The 22,696-nt window shown below is 39.9% G+C and overlaps 1 protein-coding gene across 1 annotated transcript in view; it reads right to left on the reverse strand.

Annotated features, from left to right (window-relative positions):
- NYAP2 (neuronal tyrosine-phosphorylated phosphoinositide-3-kinase adaptor 2) overlaps positions 1–22,696 on the reverse strand; it is a 253,027-nt gene that overhangs the window by 170,214 nt on the left and 60,117 nt on the right. The window lies entirely within an intron of this gene.

The following is a 22,696-nucleotide window of genomic DNA, read 5'->3' on the forward strand; positions in this document are numbered from 1 at the left end:
TGGCTCACTACCTCTGCTTGGCTAAGCTCAAGTCCTCTTTGTCATTTATTTGGCCACTCCTATCCACCGGGTTTTGCAATTTTCTCCGTATTCCTCCTCAATTGCTGAAAAGATCGCCTTGCTGTGTACAGCTTAAGTTCATTATTATCACTCCCCAGCACATACCCTCAACGCCCTCATCCCTGTACTTCAGTGTTAATGTGAAAAGCGCGGGTCGGTCAAATGTGGCGTCATGGTCAGTTGGTTCAGGGGCATGGCAGGCAAGGTTGTCATCATCACATGCACAAGCGACCCCATGCAACCACCAGGTTTGGTGTGTAGCCTCCTCCCATCTCTTCGCCATAGCATTACTAGGTCAGCCTATGCCCACAGCTGCATTTGATTTAAAAATATGTTATAATGTGACAACGCCAAACATATTCAACCTTATTGTCTGCCTCTATACTCACCAATATCCATTCTCACCCGATGCCCTCCACCAAAATACAGACACCTGATTAATGAATCTATATCCAGTTAATTCATTAAAGCCCTTAATTCTTGAAGACCTGTTTGACACAGGCAGAGTGCTAGGTCCTAGTCGTTCAACAGAGAACATGATATTTATCTTTCCCAAAGCGGGAGCCGGATGATCAGGATGGATACCACGAAGAGAGCAGTGATGTGAAAGAGAAAAAGAAAAGAAGACCTCCTTCAGATGGCATCGCGTGACTAATTCATTCTTCTGGTAAAAGCTACCCTTCCCATTTCTTCTAATCCTACCTGTTCTTTAAAACCCAGCTCCAATTCATTCCCCAGTACCATTCAATCCGATCCCCCTGATAGCTGATTTCTCTAAGCTTCTCTACTTCTTATACCAGCAGAAGTGCAGATAAGATAGACTTTATTTTTCTAATCCATTTCATAGTTTCAATGTTTTGTTCTCCAATAAGGTAAAGGTTCCTAAAGTGAGGTGGGGTCCAGTGCTGTTTTGTAGGTTTGTTTTTAACAGTCTTCATGAAGTCTTGAACATGTGGGAGACTCTCTTTTCAGAAAAACTGTCCTATTAATGTTTCCTTCTAAATTATCGAAATAAGCACAGGTAAACATTTTCCAATGGAGAGTTACATAAGCACCATTAATTGAACTCTGTGTGATGAGCAAAGGCAGTGCTTTGAATTTTTTGGGCCACATTTAGTGAGTTTAGATAAAGCTAATGCATTGTTTTTGGTGGGTATTATGAGTTTTTCCTAACAATGGTAGAAGAAACGCAGTCATAACAAGTTCCATAGTTTTCTCTTGTGTTACATTTAAACTTTGGTAAAATCCAGGCAAACGAGACTCTTCCATAAGGGTGGAAGTACAAATGCAATTGCATTGTGCACACCAGCTCTCTAAACAGAAATCGGTGTTTTCCACCACATCTTCCCACCCCACCTCAACCCCGAAAGCATCATTAGCAGGAATGGTAAATAATAGTAAACAACATCCCTTAGACAGTCCCACCAAGTTCAGAACACAAAACAAAACAAGACCGCACAACCGTACCTTGACAGATACATGTGGAAAGCCTGTTTGCAAATCATTTCTTCCAAACCTCTTTTACCCTCCGTAGGACCCAGTTTTCTGGAAGGAATGGAATGTCGTATCTTGATATCTGATATCTTCCTTCATAAGACACAAGCAGGCTCTGGAGCAGAAACGAATGGCTAATTGGGGGCAAGAAGGTGAATCCAGAAGAACTGGTCACCTCAAAGTAAAGCATTAGTGACTGAATTTGCACAACGGGCAGGATTTGATGTGACTGAATGCATGATGGCGACTGAGTCATTCTTGCCTTTTGAAGTCATCCTTAAAATCAAGCGAACTAACACTTCCCATTTCCCTTCAGAGATACAGAGACTATTCACAGTAAATCAGGTGACAGAAACTTTGGTTCACATCCAGTTTTGTGGGGAGACACAGTCATTGAGTAATTTGTCTAGCTCAATGAAAGTCGGTGATCTATGTGTCACATTCCCTCACATGAGGGGAACTGCCAGTGTTCCCACCAACTTGGATTTATAAATCATTTGGGTTTTTTTTTCCCTTAGGAGCACTGAGTGTTGTCATACATGCCTTATGATGTGTTTCTACACACATACCCCCATTTTAAAAATTAAATAACTGAATAACAAGGAAGAAAAACTAAAGAGAAGAGTCGGAGGTAAGATCACAGAGGCAACTGGAAGCATGGGCTCAATTCTCGGCCATTGTTAAGGGCTTGCTCTGAGTGGCTTGAGAAACGATAGGGAGTTTTCTCCTCACGTGCGGTGCTGGTGTGAGATAAATGTGACTATAAGCAGATGTCACTCTGCAGCTCCAAGTTCATGGCTCTACAACAACCCGAGCTTTTTCCTGAAACCGGGAATAGTGTCCTCACTCTACCAATATATTTTTGGGGAATGCATCTTAAACACACGTTTTAAAAAACAGAAAAGTTGTTATAAATGCGCACTTATTTCAGCAGTCCCTACTTTACTCTGCACCAAACAAACTGACAGGATACCTCGTAGAAGTAACATCTAAATTATCAGTCTTTTATATTTATGCAAAATACCTGTATTTCTCAAATGATATGTGTACCACAATGTCCTTGTGAAAACACAGTATTGTGTGATTGGACCCATTTTATCAATGAAAGAACACACTCTGGTAAATTGACTGGCAGACTCAATTCCAGAATGTTCCATGTCTATGACAATCTGCCTGTTCGTATCATGCCACATGACTTACATTTGAATGGAGGATTAATGACACCAGATAACTACATTTAATGAATTGGCACAGTGTATGGACTAAATTACTCATAATAATAATAATGTAGCAGTAATAAAATTATAACCATCTATGTTTAAGACACTATCCTGTATATGAACTATCTCCAAAGAGCCATATGAATTAGGAACTATAATAGTCCCCATTTTGCAGATGGAAAGATGAACTTTAAGAAGCCTAAGTAACTTGTCCAAGGTCTCACAGCTTGAAATTAAGTTGGTTTTGAACCAGGCCTGCCTATCCCCAGAGCTTTTACATAGTCTTAAAATGTATGGGACATGGGGAATTTTTTAAAGAAAAAAATTCCAAAAATAGTGTCTTAGAATATAGATATGCTGGACAAGATGGCCTCGTTCAAACAGGCTTGCCTCTCATGGCCCTGACATAGATGCTTCTTACAATCAATAAGCAGAGAGATAGTCACGGTGAGCTGTGGGCACCATAGGGACTTTGTTCTCCTATGACCCACCAGTCCCAGGTACCATGGACCAGCCAATGCACGATAGGCACATGGACCTTCTCCTGGCCTTAACTACTCAGGGACACACTCTGACATTTACCTGCTCCATACAGGCCCCAGAATCAACCCACATCCTTTTGGTCCACACCAATACCTTCTCCACTGTTTCTGTCTATTCCTGTTCCACAGCCAGATGGGACACAGCTTTCCCAATTTTTACTACCTGAGAATGTGCAGACAATGTATACTAAAAATAAAGAGAGTGAGTGATTAAATCATGAGCTCTTAGAGCCTGGAAAACTCTTTTATTGCTTTAGAGGAAGTGATATAGATTCTATGACTTTTATAGAGAAGAAAAGCCTTTCTGAGACCACACTCAACTGGAAATGTCACCTGCCCAAAGTTGAGATTCTAAGCATCTCTCATGACTTGAAACATCACTAACTGCAGAGTAAAGAACCCCAGCCCAACCCACTGGAGAGGAGCCATCTGGAGCAGACAGCTTTGCAGTATCTGCATTGGAGGAGGAGGAAATTTACAAAGTCCCTACCAAAGATAAATTATTGTAATAAAAACTGTAGAAATACACGGGATGAAGTTGCTATAGTTAAGTCTGAATTTCAAGAAATTGCTGAGAGATTGCACACTCAGACACTTAAACAACTCTGATGTAAAATCCATAACAAAAGAAATAAAACACTTCAACACAGATGGGCGTGGTGGTGTTCAACACAAAATAAGATTGGTAGGTTGTAGGACCCAGATACCTAAGGAAGCAGATTTGAGTTTAATCAGCAATGGCACATTTCCTTTGACCACAGCCAGCTAGGGAATTCTCTAGCTCTTTAGACAACAGTTGATTGAAATTTGATTCTTGCATTGTATGTTATAGAATATGTTACTTCTTGCTTATATAATTATGCTACAGGTAACAAATTATATGCAATAATCCTTCTGTAGTGTGGCAATTTTATTTAAACTTTTTTTTCCTAAGTCCTGTGTTAAGAACTCTTCAGGCATCTTTAGGAAGGGGTGTTGGATAGACTGGATCGCACTCAAAGACTCTAAGACTCTCGATTGTCATTCTGTCCCGATCATCTTGTGCATTAACTTGGAACAAGAATAATGTCAAGAAGTACTGATTAAATAGTGGACCAAATAAACAATCTCACAAAAGTAGTCAAGAGAGTGATACTCCAGGTAGGCAAACTTGAGATTCAACATCTCTTAACACTAGTCATGTGACTCATTAGGCAAGTTTCCAGATGTATTTAAGGTTGTCTAATAATAAACTTTAGGACCAAGTTTGCCAAGTCCACATTTATGAAAAGACAAAGATATAACAAGATTTAAATCCACATCTTTGTCTTTTCAGGGCTCCTGACAGAGTCAACCCTGTGTGAACTTCCCTTTCAGTCTCTGGATTGATGATCTTCATCTTGGGTTACCTAATCCTCTCAAGCAAGAAGGGTTCCTTGGTCTACTGGACATTACTGTTACCCAGAAGGTGCTACTTACAATATTTAATTTACAAAGAAAGTCAGGGAAATGTCCTTACATCTACAAGGAAAATCCCCAATGTTCTGCAAAACTAGTCTTTCATTTAGCCACAAGCATCCTAGATCACTGCTCCAAAGCATTATTCATGGAGATGCTTTGAAAATTTCTCTTCAAAGGATAATGATTGTGGGTTTCGTGTGCTGCTGCTAAGGGAGCTGAACAAGAGTCTTTATGTTGTAAGTAATCAAAGGGATACCTTTGGGACAACATCGCATGTTGAATGGTATAGAACAGAACAGAATAGAATGGAAATTGAATCTCAGAGCTAGAAGCTGCCTCAACCCCCAGAGTACTTAGTTCTGTGTTTTGTGAAGTGCTCTGACAGATAGAAGCCCCTCTAGTGGGCAGTATGTGAATTAAGAGTTTCATAGTCAAGTCATGAAGAACAGACAAGTTAAAGACAGTTCAGCAGGTTTCTTAACTGCAGGTCACGAAGATAAACACCATGCAAATGTGTATTGTGACCGTCCAAGAAGATTTCACAGTTTATAGTTTCCCAAGCTGTTTTGCTGGGAATTTCACAGAGCTATGAGCATCCTCTCGGGAATGGACTTGTAGTTAGTGATTTTCAAACCCGACTGCACATTGGATCCACCTGAAGACTTGTAAAAAATGGTAGTGTAAGGATTCATCCCCAGAGAGATCTATTGTTTGGTCTGGGTCAAGGTCCTGGGCACTGGTATTTAAAAAGCCTTCCAGGGTCTCACGATGGGCAGCAGGGTTGAGCCTCCCAATGCTTTCATGACCCCCACAAAAGTTAGGGATTTGGGAACATACCCATCTCATCTCTAAAAGGGGCAATACACTATTTATCACACTTTAATAAGAGAGTCAATTAGAAATTAGAAATCCATTGTCTTATTTTATGATTCATTACCAGCTACTGGCAGATGGGACAGCTCATGTTTGAAAGAAAAAGAGGAAGCTCTAATCTGTGAGGAAAACTACTGCAAAAAAAAAAAAAAAACATAGGTATGATGTGGACTTTGGAGTACGTGTGCAGCCAAGTGAGGGAAACATCTTATTTCAGCCGAGAGTTGGTGTCACTAGTCATTAAATAGTTTTGTAGGTGGGGTTGGGACTGGTCTTGCCCCTGGATTCTTAGCAAAGCTATGCCGGAAACTATTCGTTTCCTTACCTGGATGCTGCACTTCCCTATTTACTGTGTGGTCTTGAGTTACCTGTTAAGGGAAGTCCTTGTTTCAACACTACTGATAAACTCACTCTCAGCAAGCATCATGGTGGAAGTCATTTCATGACAATACAGCTCTATAGGCCGTTGTAGAAATTGGCTGAAATATGCCCCAGAAGAGTGTCCCTTAGGAGGCGCACAAAGGGGTCACTCACCTGCCCAGAAAAGTTTGGAAATAAAAGTCCTATCCAAAGGATTAAATAAGAACTCCATTAAGTTTCCCTGATGGACTTACAAAGTGAACAGTCCAATTTTTTTTTTTCTCAAATTAAATAAACAAAATCTGTTATCTTTTTAAAGGCCACGGATTATCATTCTCCTCCTGGCACTTGTGACTTCATTATGTCTATGCTGCCAAACGTGTTCCTTTTTTCCTACGTAGCAGCAGGATTATGGAATGGAAATCCACAAATTTTGATTTGAACTCTCTGATGGTCAATCGGTATGGGTCAAAAGAAAATTTTCGAGAGAAAAAAGACAGCTTTGCGAATGCTGAGACCGAATCCCTCTTCCTGTCCCGGCGGGCCCTTTCCTCTCCTCTTATACCAAGCATCCTGGGAATGAATGTCAGCTACGCTTCTGCCAATGCTACGAACAGCTGTGCCACTGTGCATAAAGGTAGCGGAAGATCTGTTTAAAACACCGCCTATGGAATTGTTCCTGTGGGTGTGATTATAAGGGGGAGATGTTTGGGAGGGTGATGGAGACTAACAGAAAATGACAGCTATAAAAACCTTTCGATGCCTGTGAATAGACAGTACCACCAGAAATACCATAGGTTACCTTAGAAAGTGGAATGAAACCGGTCTATCCAAGCTAACTAAAATTTGTATAAAGATCTGTATTCGATCAAGTTGAAAGTTACTAGGAGAAAGCAGAAAAGAGGCTCTCGGCTCAAGCAGGGGTCAAGGGAAGCTGTGAGGGCCCACTGTGGGTCTCTATGGATTGTCCTCTCCCATCATGCCTGGCACCGATATGCGTTAGTGGCCAGGGGCAAGCCACGGTTTACTGACTCCCAGTGCAAAGCAGGGAGTGTGCCAAGATTGTCCTTCCCAGAGAGAGAGGGAAGGTGATCCGGGCAAAGCCCACTCAGTACCCAGAGAGTGTCCAAGAGGATAGGAAGAAGCACAGGCAGAAGTGAGAGGCTGGCCTTAGTTACCAGATGGCACTCCACGATTTTTGTCTATGTGTGGTTTCAGAGGTGCTGGTGACCCCAGTGTTGTCTTTCTCCCATGGTACTGACTAACCCGTAGCTGCTAAGGCCCTTCCCACCACAAATTTATAAATGTGGGGATTTCTGGGGAACAGCTGGAACTCAGAGGAGGTAATAGCTATTATCCCATAATGTTCTTAAAAGGGAGGGCCCAGAGACACCCAACTGTGAAGAGAAAGAGAGGAACCGAGACAAGTAAATGTCATCCCAGAGCCTGAAGGAGGGTATTGTCTCCATCCAGCTTACCCCGAGGTGGGTTCTGATGGCTTTTTCTTTCTTCTATATTTTAATACAGCCCCAATCGCTTTCAATGAGGAAAATGAATTTAGATGAGCGGGGGCTGGAAATAAATCCAGAGGTTGTTTCAAAGGTTATTTATGAGAAGCAGATGTCTCCATGGAGGAAATCAGTGGCATTTGGAAGCAGGGATCATGTCTACCTAATACGATAAGCCCAGCTCAGCAGTGGGCAAGGCTCAGTGCCTGTGCCTGCTTGCTCTCCGGGCTCCTGCACAGCGCCATTTGCACGGGTCTGCAGAGAATTCTCCGTCGCATCGAAGCTCAGAACATTTACCTCCTACAGAACCGCTAATAGCTGGCGGTTTTCTTCTCAGCTCATCTACCACCATAGCTCCCATCCTTGGCTATTCTTTCAAAGTGGGCTGTTGCCGGGAGCATAAAAACTTTCAATGCTTTCTTGGCTTCACGAACTAAGTCTCACTCCTGATGGATTTTTCACGCATGGCAACAAAGTTTCTCAAGAATCTGGGTCTCCTCGCTTTACCGGGGTCCTGAAATCACAGCCAGGAGAAGGACGCGTCGCGCGGAAGATGATGGCTCCTCTGGCCAGGGAAGAGTAGGCAGGGGACAGGTGCTCCAAGTAGGCACCACGAGATGGAAAAAGTGAGAGCAAACCCTACGAGGCATAGGTTCCCAATGGAAGCAGGACAGTTTTGCTCCCCGAGGGGCATTTGTTAATGTCTGCAGACATTTTTGACTGTCAGGACTCCAGCAGGGATGGCTCCTGGCATCTAGCAAGTGGAGGCCAGGGATGCTGGTAAACATTCTGCAAGACATAGGACAGCTGGCTCCGCAGAATTATGCCGTCCGACATGTCCCCCGTGCCATTGCCAGGCACCTACCCTTGGGGCTCCCGAAATTTTGTGAGATGACGACACATCATCACTCTCCTTTTGTGCCCATTCTTCCATCACTTCAGCAGTTGGGAAGATATCCATCTTTTCCTTCCCAGTGTTGCTCTGAGTGTGGGGCCATGGGGTTCAGTTAGAGGGAGCTAAGTCAAAATGTACTCTCTGTACACTTCCCGACCCAAAGGACACCCCGTGTCCCGACACATACCGCTTTCCCATCGCTGTGTTGCTTTTAAACAGTCCTGCAGAAAACATCACAAAGCCAGAGCTAAAGGGAGTAAGTTAATCTTGGACACATCTTCCCCTGCTTCCTTCTGCAGTAACTTTTCCCAAAAAACTATTGGGTTGGGGCGCCTGGGTGGCTCAGTCGGTTGAGGTTATAGTTCAGGTCATGATCGGGCAGTTCGTGTGCTTCGAATTCTGTGTCTCCCTCTCTCTCTGCCCCTCCCCTGCTCACACTCTGCCTCTGTCTCTCTCTCAAAAATAGATAAACATTACAAAAAAAAAAAAAGACAGTAACATTTACAAATTGCCTTTTAAAGCAGAGATTAACCTTAACCATAACTCTGAGGAAATTGAACATGCAGCTTATCGACATTAAGCAGGAGCATAAGGTCAAGTAGACAGAGTAAAGGGTGTCTGCATCTAAACACCTGAATTCTAGGCATGAGGGCTCCTTATCTGACACGCTATTTGAGCTAAGTAGTCTTTAATGAATCATTTAATTTCTGATCTTCAGCCCCTCATCTGCAACAGAGAGAAAATACTTGTCCTACCTACTTCACGGTGTCATGGAGATAATTAAATAAGATTTTACAAAATGATCAATGATATCTCAACACTAGATACAAATGGACATAAGAATTCTTATTATTCACAAACTACCCTGAAGCCACAGAAGCAAGTGGCAGCGCCCTGGAGAATGGTTTTGCTCTTAGCTCAAGTACCATTGCTCACTGGAGACTGATGGCCTGGAAAAATACACACTGGAACACCATCCTTTCTGGAAATCTCCAGGATGTGCCCGCTTCCAGAGCTAAGAAAAAAGAACAGTGTAAACAAATCGATATAACTGTTGTTCGCTTACACACTACAACCGAGCTTCTTAGAATACCTGGGCACCCAATGTTTCCCATGGCAACGTGGAATACCCAGGTCCATCAAGCACCCTGCTAAAGAGCTAATTTCTCTAAACACTTGGCGATCATTTATTAAAATGGTGGAGGAGGGGCGCCTGGGTGGCGCAGTCGGTTAAGCGTCCGACTTCAGCCAGGTCACGATCTCGCGGTCCGGGAGTTCGAGCCCCGCGTCGGGCTCTGGGCTGACGGCTCAGAGCCTGGAGCCTGCTTCCGATTCTGTGTCTCCCTCTCTCTCTGCCCCTCCCCCTTTCATGCTCTGTCTCTCTCTGTCTCAAAAATCAATAAACGTTAAAAAAAAAAATTAAAAAAAAAAAAAAAATGGTGGAGGAAACATCACTGCTTCTTAAGTCAGAGATCCCAAGACTCTCACGTTTGCCTCGCAAATCACAACCCCCAAACGCATCTTAGCATATGTGAGTCTTTTGATTTTAAAAATGATATTCATGGGGTGCCTGGGTGGCTCAGTCAGTTGAGCATCCAACTTTGGCTCAGGTCATGATCTCACGGTTTGTGAGTTCGAGCCCCACGTCGGGCTCTGTGCAGACAGCTCAGAGCCTGGAGCCTGGTTCGGATTCTGCGTCTCCCCCTATCTCAGCCCCTCCGCCACTCATGTGCTCGCTCTCTCTCTCTCTCTCTTTCTCTCTCTGTCTCTCAAAAATACATAAATGTAAAAAATATTTTTTAAAATAACATTCATTTAAAAATATATTTATTTATACATTTAAAACCAAATTAAACCTCAGTGCCCTCCGTGTATTGATAATTTCTCTAGTTCCTTAAGTGAAAGAGTCTAATACTTGATAGCATTTAAAATAATTTAAGATACACTTTTCAAGATACTTGTTTTCCCGGGTCTGAAACAGAGAAATGGCTATAACGTTTTTCCTCATTTAGCAATTACGTTATCAAATTATTTCTGCATGAAACTTTTAGTGACTCAAACCTAAATAAAACCATTTCAGTTCTCCATATAAAACTTAAAATTAACAAAGATTTGGAGCACTGAGTTCAATAAATATTTATTTAGAGGCAATTTTCCTCTTAGGTATACCATTACTCATATAGTATTATGTAAAATAGGGTGTGTATGTGTCTGTATACCCTTCATACCCTTTCTGTGCATGGCTCTTGTCAAATTTACAAATGATTATAAAAGGAAGTTATTTTGACCAGTATTTTTGCCCAGTGTTTACGGGTTCCACAAATAGCTCTAAAACTAAGCATGAAAACCACACTTTTCCTTTTTAAAGTTTCTGCTCAGATCAGGGCAGACATTATGAGTAATGCTGAATTAATTTCATTTTTAAACAATTAAAAATAAATGACGGATTTTCACATCACTCATCATCTGCATATAAATTAGCAACGCAGAAAATTCACACAGGTGCACTCTAGCAACACAGCATTAGGAAAACATAAGCTAGTTTCTTCTCGATAAGAAGATGAGATATTTACCAGCTATCTGAAGAAGTCCTGAACAGTCCACGGGATCCCTGAAATAATGCGTCCACGGGCTTCATCCTGCCTCTATACAACATTTCATCCATTTCTCTCTCCCATTCCAACCCTATTGTCCTTCCTTTTTGCAGCAATACTGCATATTTGTTTACCTAAGTCATTTGCTCAGGTGGGGCCGGCTGGGGAAAAGAGCCACCTTAGGGATTCCAGCTCAGAGACCAGGAGGCGGGAGCTTGAGTTCTAAAGAAGTAACTATCCTAGGAAGGGAGGGACGGGTGGCAACAGGGAGAATGGGCATGTGAAGCATACAAAACCACATTCTGGAAGGTTCAATTTTCTGTGGCAACTGAGGAAAGAGGGATGAGGAAGGTGGGTAAGGGGTGCATCCTGGAACCATCAGGGAAATTTCACTGCATCTTTCTATTGAAACAGCTCATTTATCCATGATTATGAGGCCCACCTTCCTTTCAGATCCCTTAACCTATGGCTGACAGAGTGAAGCAGGAGGAAAGATATTAAGTAGCCTCATAGTTGACATGATACAGAATGACAGCAACAAAGGCCAAGACCACGAAACAGCGCAGAAGAGTCAGGGCGCACAGGCCAAGAGCAAGTGTGCCCAGTGCGGGTGTGGAACACGGTTTTCAGCCCCTTTCCCTCTCAGACTGGTCCCCACATCCACACAATTAACGACTCTAGAGGCAGCACAACAAAACTTTTATAGGCAAAAGCTGATGGAAAGATGTTTTGTCATGAAAAAAATCCTTAGTAACACTTCTTCTGTCAAATTGCAGGTATTAGCGAGGCTAAAGGGTTTTGAAATCCATTTAGTAGGTCACTATCAAAATTTCATTTGGAAGGGATAGAATACAATAGAATAGGAATTGGCATCAGGCTTCCCGTATAAGGGTAAGAGATTTTTGTGTACTGTTGCTTTATTTAATTTTACTCTCATTACACTCCCTCATAATGCTGTGCCAGCTTTTTTGATCGATTACTACCGTTGCCATTGCGTCTTTCTGTGTGTGTGTGTGTGTGTGTGTGTGCGTGCGTGTGCGTGCGCACGCACCCGTGCGATTGTGGTTGTCCTTTTGATGTCTCACTCCTGCAACTAAATCACACACTGCAGGGTTTCAGTGTTTGCCTCATTCTTATCTCCAGCATTTAGCACGATGCAGGGTCAAACCGGGAATGAAAAATATTTATTGAAGACATAAATAAATGTCTGAGAGGCCTTGCTTCCTAAAGGCTCACTTTGAACCAGAACATCACAAACCTTTTCTAGTTTATATATTTGGTTTTCAATACAAGTCATATCTAGTGATCTTTAAAATGTTCAAAAATCCTCCTTTACATCATTGCTTAAGGGAGAGAGGTGGCTCACAAGTTAACACTATTAATTTAAATCCCAACCTCGGCCGAGGTTGAAAAATGGAAAAATTATAACAGGCCCCCCAACTGTGTTCTCTGTGTTCCTGTTCTTAATCTATTCAGTTCTTTATTAGGACATCACAAGGTTCAGACTTCAAAAACTAGCAACAAAATTTAGAACAAAAACATAAATACAACAAACTGCATTAATTCACTAGGCTTACGGCAGTAATTTCCTTCCAAAGCATTTGCTAATGAAAATAGTGATCATTAGATGAATTGACAATAACTAATTAGAGAACAAAAAGTAATAATCATGACTTACCAACTTAATGGTGAGATTTGATGGTTGATAAACAACAGAGTCACAAGAGGTACATGGATAACCTGATTGCTTCTTGAGAGAAGATTAATTATGTAAGGCAAGACTTTTAATTGATACACATTTCTGATTAAAAGGCATTGTTAAAGGAAAACTGGAGATCAGTAGTCATCTTCCAATTTTTCTGTTATTTCTCCCTTGGATTTCATGGCACCTAAATTAAGAATCATTCTGAAATTTCAAAGAGATGTCAATTTAAGGAGGACAGGAAGGTCTCTTGTTGAATTATAACAGTCCTTACATTACATCAAACAAGGAAGTTGTAAATAAACAAGAGAGTTGTTTACTCTAAATTCAAGATAGTTAACACTTGGATCTTATACTTATTATAAGTATAATAAGTATATTATTATATATACTTATATATATAATATATAATATTATAAGAAACTTGTTATTTGAATCATGATATTGAGCTACTTTACAGCAACTTTTGGGGCACCTGGTGGCTCAGTCAGTTAAGCGTCCAACTTCTGCTCAGGTCATGATTTCAGGGCCAGAGGGTTCGAGCCCCGCGACGGCTCTGTGCTGACAGCTCGGAACCTGGAGCCTGCTTCGGATTCTGTGTCTCCGTCTCTTTCTCTGCCCCTCCCCTGTTCGTACTTTGTCTCTCTCTGTCTCTCTCAAAAAATAATAAACATTAAAAAATTCTAGCAAATTCTGTAAAACATTTTTTTCTAACTTAAAAAACAAATTATGCCAAAAAATTATCTTTGCGTCGTTCTGGTCATACCAAATAAGTTTTAAGTCATCTCAAAGACAACCCTAGAGATGCAATTCTCCTGCTTCAACATCTTTAATGGACCTACCTTGCCATATTTTTCGGTTTTGCATTCAACATCCTCCTTGATATTCCCTCAGCCTACTTTGCCACACATGGCCTCACGATATATCCTGTATCAATCATACAAACCACTTCTCTTTTTACAAAACCTGCGTTCTTGTTCCTCAATTATCACTTCACACTCTCCCCTGCCAGTCTCCCTTGAACGAAGTACACCCGTCCTACTGAAAACATACATTTCTTCAAAGGCTAGCTCAAATGCCCTTTTACTTAAGAAGTATTCCTTAAGGCCGTCTGGTTGACCTCCATCTTTCTCCGTGTTCTTACTATGCCTTTAATTTTTACCAGTACAATTGGTTGTATTTTAGAATTTTCTTCTACTTATCCATCTTTCCTATTATAAATTTATGTATCTTAGAACAAAGATATCATAGTTACTTAATTTCTAGCATTTATCTGTACCCACTCTTCCCAATAACAACTGTAACTGTTATGACACAGTTACTCAATAATGCCTGTTGAAGAAAAATAGTCTTAACAAGGGTAAATCTTTCAGAATATAATTTTCTGAAATTTAAAAATGTCTCAGACTATCAGAAATGATTGTCCGAGTTAGGAATTTACATCTTTAGAGCAGTCTGGAGCTCCTTAGGAAGTAATGCAAATTTTGATTGCATTTACTTTTCATCAAGATGGCATGGTTGGTGAAGTTCACCACTGTCCGTAGACAGGTAAAAAACTAGAATTTCTTAATGTAGGTTTACCTTTGGGATTGGTTACAAATTGAAGAGAGGAACGTGGAGATAGAATAATGTTTTTACATTAAGAAAGCTACTTTGTAGAAAACAGGACTGGGGGAAGGAAATCACTTTGGGGAAAATCTCATGAAATTCAATTATGTATCCTATAAAATTGAGATGCTTTTCGTATCCTAACAACCCAGCTAAATTTAACCTCTGGATCTTCTCAAGTCTGCCCTTAAGGAAATGCTGATGACACTATAAGATATACAAGGTGACTGTATAAGCAAATAACCTTTGGTCATTGCTGGTAGATTAAAAAAGGAAGTGAAAATAATGGCGTTTTGGAATTCTAAGTGTTTTAATAATGCATTGTCACAAATCCAAAAAAGCTATTAGAAGTTATTATTTTGGCTGGACTACCAGAACCCATAGAAAGTTGAACCTCTGGCATGCCATGCTGTTTTATTAAGGGACTTTTGATATGCATATGCAACAGTGCCTCTTAACTATCCCAATGGGTCATTTAGGGTCGCTCAAATTTTCTGGATTTTTTCCATTAAGTATTCTCTCTGAGATTCACTTAATAAGTAGAGCACATTGGTATCTCTAATGCACTAAGGTAGAGTATTAATTTAGGACAACTTGTATTTTAAATCAAGAATAACTGACCTGATTTTGCAAGAATTAGAAATTCCCATACAAATTAGACTGAATTCAAAGGAATGGATTTGACGACAGTGGCTTTATTTAACCGAATTCCTTCTTCTGGCCAGAGGGTACAAAGAAGCTCTGATCTAAAACCTTACTCTTCAACATACTTCCCATTAATTGTTCTATCATTTCTTACGTTCTCTTCTTTGGCTCCCCCTCATCGACTGTTCGCTGAATCACCTATGAATACACTGACTCCCTCGATATTCAATCAGATCTGCTATCATAATTTTAAAACATATTGACACCCTAAGGCCAGATCTCTAATTTGTTTGCAATGATTGGATTCCCTGATGGCATCTCAAATTTGGCAAGTCAAAGTTCTTCACTCTTTTCTTTCACAATTCAAACACTTTTCTTGTGAACTGCCCATGAAGAGTCATCTTCCACGCCTTCCACTATTTACAGAACGCTTTCTATATGAGGGTTTAAACTATAATTTTCTCCTCCACCTTCCAGTAAGTTTCTGCAGTGCCCTTTCCTGGATTACTCTGGCCGCGTCTTCCTGAACCTCACACTTAGGACCACTATTTTTTATGACAGGTTATTGTCATCTGTTTTTATCCCCAGATCATTCCTGGAAGAGTCTTAAATTAACATCTGATCACTAAGAATAAAAACAATAGAAACAATGGAATGATTAGAAATAAATGTCCCCAGCTCCAGGCTAAAGCTGCAACTGATTGTTGGATTTACTTCTAGCCAATGTGTCTTGTGGTCAATGGCAAAAAGCCAGCATACAAAAGATTTCTCAAGAGTTTAGAAGCTTATGAACTTCCTGGTGATCATGTTACTAATCCTATCATGAGTTATGCCTCTGAATCACTTCACCTTTGAGAAAAATAATAATAAGCACAGTTAATATCTTCCATCTTATTCTCAACATTAAAGATAGAGAGAGAGGGAGAGAGACTGGCTTCTGTTCCCAGGACTGTTACTTAAATGGCTGCACCATCATGTTCCTCATTGCTGTAGGGATTCCCCATCTCAGAATCTTCATACCCCATCCCCAGGACATAGGTTCTTCCCAGACTCTTGCACCCCATGGCACAGGCATTTAACACTTACTCTTTCCTGGCTTATGATAAACAACCTCTCTGTACCAGCCTTGCTTTGGCTCCAATTTGGATAGCACATTGGATTAAACTTCCTAGAGCATACGATTTTTTTATTAATGACTTATGTTCCCATAAATGCCTACGGGATTAATTTCAAATGTCCCTGGCTGAAATTCAAGGTTTACATATTCCCCCTACGACCTAAAATTTCAAAGAGTTTGAACTGCTTTGGGATTCTTTAAACATTTTTCTTTTTATAAATACCAGGATGGATAAGCCTTGACTTCAAGGCTTTAAATTTGATTTTCTAATTTGTTCCCGAATTTGTGGATCCTACTTCTCCTCAGAGACAGTTTGTCCTCCTCCACGAGACCATCTACAATTCTTCTAACTCTGATTTTCTTCCTGTTTTCTTTACAGAATTACATACTCTTCTGTTTTGAGCAGATGGAGGTACCTCCTTCATATTACACACACACACACACACACACACACACACGCACGCGCACATTATGTATGTGTACCTCTCTTTTTATACTTAGGCCATAGATTGATTCTTTGATATACTAAGACTCTAAGCAAATTCATGCGGGGTTTTGTTATTCAAAGGATGGTCCAGGGACCAACAGCACCAGTAACATCTGGGAGCCTGTTAGAAATAAAGAATCTCAGAACTACTAAATCAGAATCTGCATTTGAACAAGATCCCCCAGTAATTTACATTAAATTTTGAGAAGTATTGCTTTGGAGGTAAGCTTCTAAAAGCACACCTATAATATAGGTACTTCACAAATGCTGAATATGACATATACAACATATGAAACACAATGCATGGTGCAGTTTTGTGTTTTTCGTTTTGTTCTGGTTTGTTTTCACAGACTTTTCCCTCCAAAGACATAGGCAGTGGTGGTTAAAATTGGTTCATACAGGCAAGCAACACCCAACTGTGAAAAGCTTAGAAAGTTTCTAAAATAGGTGTGAAACACAGGCACTTCTATTTACTTTTTTTAAATTTTTTCAAGGGAAGACATTTTCTTTTCTTTTTTTTTAATGTTTGTTAATTCTTGAGAAAGAGACAGACAGAGCATGCGTGGGGAGGGACAGAGAGAGAGGGAGACCCAGAATCCAAAGCAGGTTCCAGGCTCCATGCTGTCAGCACAGAGCTCAACGTGAACCCAGGAACAGCAGGATCACGACCTGAGTGGAAGTCAGACGCTTGACCGACTGAGCCACTCAGGCACCGCAAACACAGGCACTTCTAAACATTAAATACACAAACTCACAAATAAATCATATTAAGAATAAAAGTAACATACTCAAAACTCATCACTGCCCAATTATTTTATTTACGTTTCTATTATTTATATCTCGGATTCCCCGGCCCTATCTGTATGGTATGATACTATAAGGATGTGTATAATACCTCTTTTCAACTGTGCAATGAGTGACCTGTGGTTGGTAGCTTGAAATCAGTCACGATGGTGGTATTTACACCATGGAAATCCACAAATATTACAGTTCAGGTCTTGACTGAGTGTTTTGATTTTCTGGATTTAGGAAAGTGATGGAGAAAACGATAATAATGTAAATGAACTTAAAAGTGTGTCATAAAATATACATTTGCATACATTTTCTTTTCCTAAGGATCCTGTTCAACATTTACCAACATATTGCTGGGTAAAGTCACAAGAAATAGAACGTTCCTACAATCAACAGAAACGTGGCACATTTTTTAATGTAAAATCATTTTCGGACATCTATGGAAAGTAGAGTAACCCACCCTATAGGTTTTTATTAACTTATTTAGACTCAACTCAAAATTTTCTCTGAACATATATGGAGCTTCTCTACTACCACGCAATTATGAACTATTCCATAAACATGTTCTGACCTCACATATTTATTAGAAAATCACGTAACCTCTCCAGGTTTCTTTTTCCCTCACTATAAAATGAGGAGTTTATATTCCATAAAGTGTCATGTTCTCCAAGACCATTTAATTCCCAGAGGACATTCTAAGCATGTAGGTTTATTAGCAACTGGGGCAAATGTCTTTTTCAGTTTCTCCTTGGGAAGTCAGTTCAGTATTGTGAAAGATACATCCAAAAACCTGGACCAGGAGATTTTAATTATAAACAAAATAAGGGATTTACTCTCTAGCTCTGTCTACACAATGGCAAAAGAGCTGAATGAAATCTGTAAATGTTGACTCTTCAGGTACGTAACTTAATCATTCAAACGGTAACCCTCACACATGACCAACTAAATGATTTCTCAATCTAGATTTGTGGAAGTAACATAAATACACACAAAAAACCAAAATGCCATTTTTACTTTCAGATTCAAGTAGAATATTGTTTCCCTACCCCATGTGGAATTTATACTCATAACGTGTAAGTCAAACAAAAGTTAGTTGCACTTCCTTCCTTCAGTCTTGTTTATGTTTTCAATATCAGCATTACTGTTGACTAACGTGACAAAGAGAAATTTAAGTTCCATTAGAGGAGGAACAGAGAGAAGATGGTATCATTTGAGGAAGTAGAATGAAGCTCATTAGTGCACCATACTGTGAAGTGGTTACTTTGGTTTAGTTTTGCAACAGTCCAAGATTTGGCCAATAAAACAATTGTTAATTTGGGTAAACTTATATTCTTCACAGTGACATATTCCAAAATGCAAATAGTGAATACATTTGCTTGGTTCATTTATAATTGTTTGCTATGGTTTTCTATATATTCACAAATTTCTACCAGAGGTATGTATAAATTTAATATTCATGAAAAAATAGGAAAAAAAAAAGATTTATTCTAGACAACGAGTCCTAATGGACCCAGAACTGGGGTATCTGACAAAGATCATAGGTACTTTGTGGAGAAAAATTTTCCAGTTGTCCTGACCCTCACTCTTGGGTATATATTCAGAAAATAACAAATCTCTGAAATGGGTGATGTTTTGAAAAACAAAGGAGTAATACCATATTTATCTATTGTTAGCAAGGAGAGAGGTAGTTTATCTGCTTTCTTTCTGGAGAACTTATACTGAAATATTTAGGAGACAAAATTTAAATGAAAAAAAATAATTACTATTTAGATATAAATGTTTCAGAAAATGACAAACTTCCTGGATTTTTAAACAGCACCCACTGAACATATGTTGATAATTTGTCCCCTTCTTTTCTACCCAAAGTCAAAATTAAGAGCATCAGTCTTGTACCATGTTTGAAAATAGACTGATGGGTTTAAGGAACGATTTCATTTTAAAGGCCTCTTGCCTCTGTACCAAATGCTTTCCCACCTCAGTGCACTTACGTTCCTTCCTCCCAATCAGTAACTGTCTTCTAGAGTCAGTGGGTTCACCACTGTAGATTACTCTGACATCACCCTTCCCTTGTCCACTCTTCTAATTGTCTACTTCTATTTTTTAATTTTTAATGTTTATTTGTGAGAGAGAGGGGGGAGCAAGGGCAGAGAGAGAGGGAGACACAGAACATGAAGCAGGCTCCAGGCTCTGAGCTGTCAGCACAGAGCCTGACGTGGGGCTCGAACCCATGAACCGTGAAATCATGACCTGCGCCAAAGCTGGAATGCTCAACCGAGTGAGCCACCCGGGCGCCCATCGAATTGTCTACTTATTTGCTGCCTGTTGAAAATGCATAGCCAAACATGCGACTCTTATCTCCAAATGAAAGTGAAGGAGAGCCAAGTGAGCATCCCAACAGACTAGTAGACCTGTGTGATTCTCAGAGGTGTGATGTCAAAGCTGGCTGATTTTCAACAGTTTCCTTCTCCTTGGGAGGCAGTATGATTCTTAGAAGCCAGGTTCTCAAGTTTCAAATCCAGGCTCTACCTCTTACTAGACATGTGATTTTAGGCAAATCACTTGACCCCCTAACCTTTACCTACTCCATACAGAAGACAAGGACAATATGGTAGCTCCCTCAAAGAATGGTGGGAAGATTAAATATCCAGTAGAGAATACAATAAACCCTTGTTAAATGGTATTTCTTGCCATTATTTTTGACCTCTTGGATACATTCTGTAGGTGAAAATTAGCAGCTAAGTGATGTCAGGGTGCGTTTGGTATGTTTATACTGCATTTTAATGGATTCCTTGGAGCATTTTCACTGCCATGGAGAGACAGTGGAGTCTGGCCTTGAAGGCAAACAGAGCCAGGTTCAACCCCGGCCTTAACATTTGCTGCACACAATTGTGAGCAACTTACTCTCTCTCAGCTTCTTTTTCTCCTGTGGCAAATGAGGCAACATATTCACAGGGGCGGTTTGGAGAATAAGATAATGCCTTTATAGTAATGCCCCCACCTAGAACCCAGAACCTTGTGAAAAGTGGTTACTAGCATTCACCAAAATCAACTATAGACAAGCAAGTGTTTCAATGGGGAGGTTGCCCGGGATATTTTTATGAATGTGTTACTATAAGTCTAGTTCAGAGACCTACTCCCAATGAAAATAAGCTAAATTACTTCAAAATATGTTTAAATACAACCGTGCCTTGGTATTTTCTTGAACTCAGAGAGTGAAAAAAGCTATTTGAGACATAATATTGCTTTTAAAAAGTCTCAGCTATAGTCTTTTTAATCTATCATCACAGCGATATCCAAAGATCAAGGTCACAAAGACAGGTTTTCTAAGCAACCAAAAAATTAAAATTCATCCAGACTGCACTGCTTCCCACACATTCATTCACACACACGAATATATAAACACCAGTACATAAACAGCTTCAGGTATGATTTTTAAACTGCAATGGCTTTGTTTGGGGACAACCAAGTTTATAGCATGTTCAATAATACAGACATGGTTTCCGGCAGACATTTTCTGCAGAGTGGCTGGAGTCTGATTAATTTCCACGAACAGTGGAGGTTTGTTGAAATCCCTCCGTATTGAATGGAAGGTTGATCCTGAATAACGTTCTAACACATATTGTTGGCAAAGGTATGCATGCATGTTAGTTAGATTTAGCAACATTTTTGGCATCGTCATCTGAAAAGAAAGCATGCTTTACGTAAGACTCAGGTAAGATTGTATGTAAACATATGTATGCACATATATAAATATATACGCAAAGTCTTATGTCAAAGTTTTTCTAGTCTTTACAGTCCTGTGCTATCATTATGTGCCAGGTTTTTGCTTTTGTTTTTTCACTACAGTCCTGGTAAGGCGTTGGCTATTAACATTTCAAAATGTAAGTGAGAAAGAACACACAATGCCCCGTATTTTGTGGGAAAGGAGAATTTCTCAGCAAGCATCCCCCCATGAGATGTTTTCCTTAGAATTGCTTTTTACCCACCAGAAATGCTGAGCGTGCTTTTCCTCAAGCATGGCACAAATAACAAGATCCAACGGAAATTAAAAAGAACCTGTACTGTGTATGCCAGACTTCAAGAAGGCACTGACGTCCTGCAGTTTGGAGTTTCAAATTATCCTAATGAATAGGCCAAAGTGAAACCTAATGGGATTTTACTTTTATGTCTAGTAATTGGGGGAATGGATATACCTATGTTCACATCTAACATAGGGATAAGCAGACACGGAGAAAATAAGGAAGGACAGAGCTTTTCTATAGTAATATTTTAAAAAGTAGAATCTTACCAGATCTATTATGTTAGGCACAAAAAATCACATCACAAGTAACTTAAGGAAAATATACCAAGTTTTAAAACTGTATGTGCATTCTAAGACAGAAACACACAATGCAATCGCTTACCGTTTCTGTAATGCCTAATAGATAAGAAAGCTGCAATATATTTCATTGTGAAATCTTCAAAATGGCCATTAGTTGTTAATTAACACTTTTCTCCTTACTTTAGTCTACTGAAATCAGAGTTTTGAAGTACCACCTGCCTGCTCGATAGAAGAATTGTCAATATCAAAGTTAGAATTCAAGTATACATACAAACTGTTAAATTCATGGGTCACAGGAAATCGTTCCTTATCACAATCAGAGGAAGCTTTTCTTCGTGCCCTTCATGTCTTGAGAGCTTCTCCTCTTTCTCATTAGGATGGTGGATGTTGCTAGAATGACTAGATTACTTAAGTGATCATGGGTTTGTATATTGCTGATGAATTAATTTCCTAAAATGTCCCTTTGTCATGCCTCTTTTTCTCAATGATTTTCTATTTGCTGGATCTGAGTTTCTCCATTTATCATTCAATCACATCCTTAATCTGAATGCCAATACTTTGTCCGCTTGAACTGAACCTGTGACTCAAACTACCTTATTTCTGGATTTATTTCTGTGTTTCTTCTCCTCTTCTGACCAGAGATACCAGTCATATTGGATTCAGAGCTCACTCGAATTTAGTATGGCCTCATATTAACTTGATTATATCTACAAAGACCCTATTTTCGAAAGTCACATTCACAAGTACCAGGGGTTTAAGACTTCAACACGTCTTTTGGAGGGACATAATTCAACGCATAAAAAATACTCTTCTCTCAATGCTCAACATACGCCCCAACTCCATCAAGAAGGTACTTGTCATCTGTGTAGCTCATACTTCTCTAAATTTTCATAGACTGACTCACTGTAGGCATTAACTATGAAGGGTTTGTTCATCCCTCTATTCCAGGAACCTGGAATAGTGACTGATATGTAGTAAGAACTCGATAAGTATTCATTAAATGAATGCCTGTACTCAACAAATGAATCCACTTATACC

This window comes from Prionailurus viverrinus, chromosome C1 (genome assembly GCF_022837055.1).
Source record: "Prionailurus viverrinus isolate Anna chromosome C1, UM_Priviv_1.0, whole genome shotgun sequence".
Taxonomy (NCBI): Eukaryota; Metazoa; Chordata; class Mammalia; order Carnivora; family Felidae; genus Prionailurus; species Prionailurus viverrinus.